The following is a 7,584-nucleotide window of genomic DNA, read 5'->3' as shown; positions in this document are numbered from 1 at the left end:
GTATTGACTCCAAAAATCACCAATGGGATTACCAGGTGTGACATGAAGTTGGGGATAATGAAACTTCATGCACCTCTTAGCTTCCTGCTCTTCTCCAGCTTAATAATAGAGACCTTTATCACTTGCAAAGAAAGATGAAGAAAATATTTTCATGCAAAGAAAACCACAACATATCTTTCTCCTTGCTTCCCTTAGAGGAGAATGAATATGGTGACATCCCAAGTGACATTGTAGTCCCGCATCAGAAGAAGAAAAGGATCCGTAGAGGCCATTATCTCACCAAGCCGGTCGGGAGAGGATGATGGTCCCTCTTGGTGGCTGCATTGAGTTTCTTATAGTCGATGCAGACTCGCCACTTGTTGTTTTTCTTTGGGGTGACTACCACTGGTGAAACCCATTCAGTATTGTGAACCGGAATAATAAACCCAGCTTCTACAAGTTTCTACAACTCTAAGCACAAAGCATCGATCTGTAGGGGTCCTAATCTCTGATACTTCTGAGCCATAGGCTTCGCCAGGCTTCAGCTCTATCTTGTGCTCTATGGTATTCACATGGCAAAGGTGGCAGTAGCTAGCTGTGAAGAGGTCAGCGAAATCTTTGAACATTTCTAGGAACTCATCTTTCTCACTTGGAGTGAGGTCTGGGGAAAGCATAGATTCAAGTTGTTGAGGACTAGCTATTAGCTTTTCTGTAGGTGGCGGGGTCAGAGACACCCACATCATGTAAACTTCTTTCTCTAAGAATTCCTCCCCCCCATCTAATTCTTCCATTGATTCAGACACCGAGGATGAGAGAGTATCACTATCTTACTCTTCTTCTTCTGGTTCCATGGCACTTGGTTGCACTGGGATCTTCTCCTTAGAAGCACCAAAAGACATGTGTCCTGTCTTCTAATAGCTGACTGCATCACTCTTTCTCAACCATGGTCTCCCGAATATGGCTGTGTAACTCCTGCCTATATCTTTGATGTCCACTACATAGAAATTGACGATGGTCAACCCATTGACAGTGATGGGCAAATCCTCAATGACTCCCAGGGTGGCGAGCCATCTGCTACCTTGATTCGAGTGGAGGAACGCCTTGTGCATTTCAAATTCAATTTCTTCATGATTCAGGGCACCATGATATTACATGCAGCTCCCCCATCAACACACACACTTTTGACACGATGGTTATCTATGATGACATCTACTGTATGTGGGTGCTGATCAATTTCTTTAGAGATAGAAGAGACCTCTCGTACCTTTTCCTTTTTCTTGCTCCTCCTTGTTGAGAGCCCTTGCTGTAGCTCATGTCTCACCTTAGGGCTTAATGCTATTAGTTGAGGGAGCGTGATGCTCAAAGATCGATGAGCAAGGTCCTAAATGACCAAATAGTCCTCTTGCCCTGAGTCGATGGGAAAATCTAAGGGCGACCACTTACTCCTACGAGATCTTTTAGTCTTCTCTGTTGGTGGGTCTGCCATCTCAGCATCTGAGGGCTCTGAGAAGGGCACCTTCTTCCTGGGGCGGCCTGGTCCATGGTTTGGAGAGGGGTCAGAGGTGGTACAACTTCTTTTCCTAAGGTCAAGGATCTCTACATCAGAATCCTCAGTGCCTGATTCACTTAGAAGATTCACCCTTGGAATATTGGGACATTCTGTGTGATAATGACCCTTCTGGTGGCATTCGTAGCACACAACATTGGCACGTTCTCATAGAGGGCGATTGGATTCATTTTTGATGCCCACCATCTCAAGTCAAAGGCCGTTCAAGGCCTTGGCTAGGTCATTGACTCCGGGTTCCTTAGCAGGAGGGGTGAGGGGAGTAGGAACGAGGGGGGCTCATGGGCGAGGCTAGGGAAATCTTCCAGGCGGAGATTGAGGATATACTCCTTATTGAGGGTAAGCATCTAAGGGAGGACCATACATTTGAGGTGGAGGCGGTGGATACATCCTTGATGAGGGGTGGGAGTATGCCCCTGAGTTAGACCCCCCAGGTTGTTGTTGCAAGAATTGAGGGGGTTGCGGAGGGACAATCGTCTTCTTTGAAGCGGGGTCAGACTGAACTTTACTAAACTTTTGAGCAATCTCATGTGCTAGCACCATAATTTCTAGATTCTCCCTCTCCCATTTAAGCTTGAGGCAGAATTCGTCACTTGCTCTTGCTACAAGGTAGCCCAGCACATGCTGAGTCATTCCAACTCAAAATCCGGCATTGTCCTCCTACGTGGCAATTAAACAATCCAGGAGCACGGCCGCTCGATCCACATATCGACGAGCTGTCTCACCTTCTGACTACTTGAAGTTTGCCACCTGCAAGTACACATTCTCCAGCTCCTCTTCTTTGCCAAAATACTCAATCATCGCTGATATTAAGCTTGGCCAGTTTGGACGGACGTCGTCAGCCTGCTTCTCATACCACACTTGAGCCAAACCCTCTAGAAATGTGGGAAGAACCAACAGCCATCTATCTTCAGTAAGAAAGTTGAGAGAAACACAACGGCACTTGAAGGCCACAAGATACTCATTTGGATTTTCTTCAACTTGACCACAAGACATGAGAATGTCAGCCGTGCTTGGAAAATGGAAAAGAGAGAGATGAAATGCAGCTTATCTATTGGCAAACAATGGACAGAGGTAGCTTGAACTAAAAATCATGTGAAGATACATCCACAAAGCACACATAGGCAGGGTAGGGTGTGACTAGTGTATTGTGAAATACTACACGGGAAGAATCTTCAGCATAGAATAGTTCATAGACAATCTTAAAAGGACCAACCCTCATGATATCGCATCCATCTTTACAAGCGAGAGTTAGAGACACGGCGCTACATGAGGTTATTCATCAAGGCGAACAAGAATGCCATGACAAATGTCAACAGTTGGAGGGCTTGCACATCACCTTTAGCTTCTTCCAGTTCTTATAGTCGCCATGCTATTTCTTCAAGGGGTGTTCGGTCTGGCATCCTTCTTTTGAGCAATGTCCTTGAGGACCTTTCTGATGATCTTCCGAAGTTAGTAAACTCGTATCAAATATGCCCAACACTTAGTTTCATGATGACCACAACCTTTGCATTCCTTACAATCGATCACCCTCATTCATGGCTTGCAACTTTGTTGGGGCAGTGCTTCCACCACTCGCTTCATGCATGATTGAAGTACAAGCTTCACGTGCCAAGAAATCAACAACTAGATTTTGAGCTCGAGGGATATGCTGAATTTTTACCTCTTCAAATTGGTTACAAAGTTCCAATGCTTATTGATGTCATGGAACCAAGCCTTTGCTCTACACCTTCCACCTTCCACTAACTTGTTCACACACTAGTTGAGAATCTCCTTGCACCTCAAGTTGCTTGACGTGATTTTCTTGTGCCTTTTGTAGCCCAAAAATGAGTGTTGAGTACTCAGCTTAGTTGCAAGTACTTGCAGGTGCAGACTTGCTATAACAATACTCCTCACCACCCGGTGAAGTGAGCTTCACACCCATGCCAGCAACCTTAATCAAAGGTTTGTAAGCTCCATCAAATTGAAGGATCCAAGATGTCATCACACCAAGACTAGAATCCGGACATTCCAAGTTTCTCGATAGTCCAAGATAGGTAGAAGGAGAGAGTGGGGAGAATTCAATACTTGAGCCAAACGTTCAGCACCAAATAAACTTGCAATCCTTTGTTGATAGTTTATCTTTAGACCAAAAAGAATTACAATTTGAAGCTCAAAATGAGGCACAAAAGATTGATTAGGTACAAAGGGATTCCTTGGTTGAAACATTACCAACCATAGCCAAGCCCTAGAAACCTTTGTAGTGACATTGAGAATAAACCATTCAAGACGAGCTTATCCACAGGAATTAACAAGCAGATGCACCAAATCTGCCCCCAAGCTTGGGGACCATCCCACCCTTCGAAGAAGGACACCCTTTTAATTATCTCCAAAGCAGCAAGTAGCTCGATCACCGCACAATGAGTAGAATTGAAATCAAAGTCCTCCCAGCGTATCACTAGTTTTTCACCTTGAATCATCCATGGTGTATCATCCCACCCGTCGTCTCCTTGAGCAATGCACTGTACAATCAGTTGTTGAAGATCGACATGAAGATCAAGAAAGAGATCTCGCCCATTGGTAGCCGTAAGGCATAGAGGACCGGGCACCAAATCCTTAAACTCATCGAGAAGTGACATAAATATCCACCCTCCTCATGTGGCATGTGTTCGTGAAGTGAACTTGGAAAAGTTCCGAATCGGTGATCTAGTAGGAGATGTGAATAGAGCACATGAAATGAAATACTTTTGCTTTTTACAGCAAGAGGAAACTCCCCACAGTTAGAGAGTTACAGTTCTCGAGATTTTAATATATAAGCAAAAATCATTACATTTTTATCACTTCCTACTTGCTGGCCCAATGATAAGTCTCCCTTTTGTGAAGGGGGAGGTCTTGGGTTCAAATCCCACTCTTTAATAAAAAGAGAGGAGAGGGGAGGAGAAGGAGAAGAGAAGAAGAAGAAGAAGAAGAGAAGAGAGGGAGGGAGGCAAATGGGGAGTGATGTAGAGTGGTTGAGAGGGAGAGGCTATATGGCAGGAATGGGGAGGCACAGGGATGGGGGGAGAGAAAAGGTTAGGTTAATGGAGTGAATTAGTGAGCGGGAATTACTAACTTACGTTAATCGGGATGGGAGGGAAGGCTAACTAATATGATTTTATTTTCCAAGAGCCATTATGTAGCCTACAATACTTCTTTACACCCTGCCATGTATATCCTGAGTGACCAACACAGAGAGCTCATAGCCAGCCCATAGTGCCATCACCATAGTTAATCTAGCATGTAGATAACCAAGTATACCTCAAATAACCACCTCTACTAGCTCAGTGCACAAGCCCACAAGTAGAGTTGTTGACCAAGAGGCTCTCACCTGCCACTCCTCACACAAACTCATCAAAAGACATTGATGCAACCTAGGAGCAAACTGTCTAGGTCCACAATCGATCGTGGAACTATCGCTAGTACCATATGCAGCTAAAATCATTCAAAGGCTCACTCATACCATTAGCGCACCTTGTGTGCCTTGTAGTGCAATACCATAGAAACCGCCACCAAACTCTGTGAGAGTACTCGTCCACACTAAGAACACCATGAACAGCCAAGAGCTTCACACAAGCTCATCAATAGCATCAAGATGACTTGCAAACGAGTCATCTAGGTATCCAAAATCCTCTGGAACTATGCCTGATCATGTTTTTGTATGCTCTTCATGGAATCATGTCCATCCACTTCTTCCATTAAAAACCTTTCCTTTTGATTGACCCTTTACACTCACCAATGGGAGCCATTACTTTATTTGCCACATGTTTGCCCTTATCCCTCTTTACAACCTTTACACTTTTTACCACTCTATATTCACCATTCTCATGCAGCCTCTCTTTCTAAAACATGCAAACTGTCCTTCCATGGCTTTATAGCAAAGCTCCCATTTTCTTATGGTTGCCTTGTGACCTCATCTTCTTTGCCATTTCACCCTCTCCTCCACTACAAAAACCACATTAGCCTTGGTGTTCTTCACTCACTTCTCCATCCAATTCAAAGATCCAAGTTAAGATTCCAAGATCATATCCGATATGGCTGTAGAGTTTAGGTCATCATTTCCTACAATCAAGGCTCTCATACAAGAAAACATTTATTTATGAAAGCGTAGTCCATACAAAACATCATCTCAAAAATGAAGAGTCACTATTGCTATTTTCTATTCATCATATCCTACCCTATCTATGCTAGCTTACAAGTGTGCCTATCAATGCTAGTATCACCTACACACTAGTGCTCCTAGATGTGATCTACATAGCATTTTCATCATTTTTAAAATTATTATTGGCCTCACAAAAAAGCCATCAATGTTTGCAGGATTTAGGTTATGATCAAGAGATCAATTAGATTTTTGTGGCATTTTACAAGAGAGTCTTAGTAAGAATTCGGATAGGGTCTAGGTGGACAGAAGAGAATTTGAACACTATTGGTTCAAACAAGGATTTCCTCTATCACCAACCCTGTTTGGCCTCTACATCGATGAGCTTGAGACAATTATGTAGACACTAGGTGGGACTAGTTTCTCTCTTGCTGGCACTCTGATTCAGATCTTGCTATATGCAAATGACATGGTATCCCTATCTTCCTCGATAGACGGTCTCTAGGGACACTTAGATACACTACAGTCTTTCTATGAGTCACATGATTTGAAGGCTAACCTTGGTAAAACCAATGTTGTGACCTTCAATACATCTCGGGCCGTTATGCATCAGGACCAGCTCAATTTGGATGGGTCGCTAGTTGAGATTGTCTAATCATACGCATACTTGGGGGTTCTCTTCTCAGGACTTATTTTCACTATGAGACCGATGATGCAAGCTCACTTGAGTAGAGGGTATGCCTCGTTGGCTAGACTAGAGAGGCAACACTTCCACTCATACTTTCAGGACCCTCGGACCAAGGGCTTACTTTTTGACTCCCTAGTCCACCTAGCGGGAGTATATGGTAGCCTTTGCTAGAGGCCAAATCTGTCAAATAAAGAGTGGGCTTGTGTGGAGTGCCTATAAGCTCTCATGTTATCAAGGATGATTTGTACGAAGCCATCAGTTCCTCACTAGATCATCTAGGCTGAGTTTGGGTCATCTGCATTGCACCTTGATGTAGCATTTCAAGTCGTCACCTACTTATATCGAGTTAAGGGATACGGGGATTGCACCTCTAGATGCAACACATAGCATTGTCCTCTTCTATGGCACTATCAGCTTGCAAGTGATCGGAGATGTTGGTTTGCACACATAGAGATGGTTTGAGCGACTGGGGCTCACATGGATAGACTTCCTCCCTTCTAGTGCATCAATGATGTGCCATTCTCCCCACTCCGATATCATGAATCAGGTTATATGTGAGGATCTTCTACAGCTACACATATTTTGGACTTGATTGGAACTAAATGAGCTCCCAATGAAGCTTAGATTTTATAGATATCATTGCCTACATATCTCATATGAGGGGTTTATTGACCCACCAGGATATACGTAGATTCATCTACCCCATTCAGTAAGGATCTCTGTTTGGCAGTTTCAGGTCTCTTCACATAGACATTGTATTGAGAGTGGCTAGGTGGAGGGTTTACCTAGGGAGAGATGCATATGCACCTTGTGTGACCGATAGGAGATTGAGTTTGAGGAGCATTTTATTTTTAGATGCCCACTATACTATGAGATTCGGAGGTGCTTCTACTATCTATTCAGAGATAGCTCTAGGTTGTTATCCCACTTCCTCTCTTTTCCATATCAGAGATGCAGCCACCTTCATTCACGAGGCAGTTTGCCTGCCTACTACAAGAGTAGCATACTCTAGTAGACTCCTCTTAGAGCATGAGCACTGAGTTTTTCCAGCTGGACCGTACAAGCTCCCACCTTCTAGGCCTTTGACACGATTGCAACCCAGAGCTAGTGACACAAACCATTGAAGTTCCCCATTTAGTTGATACTTATGTAGAACTATTGATACTGATGTCATATCAAGAAATAGCATGGTGGGAGCTCACTAATGAGGATAGAGGCTTTGGAATTTCAATAGAGAAT

This window comes from Dipteris shenzhenensis, chromosome 33, assembly GCF_047967505.1.
Source record: "Dipteris shenzhenensis isolate YYH24624 ecotype China chromosome 33, Dip_SZ_1.0, whole genome shotgun sequence".
NCBI classification, from domain to species: Eukaryota; Viridiplantae; Streptophyta; class Polypodiopsida; order Gleicheniales; family Dipteridaceae; genus Dipteris; species Dipteris shenzhenensis.
Note: the sequence above shows the minus strand (reverse complement) of the source record.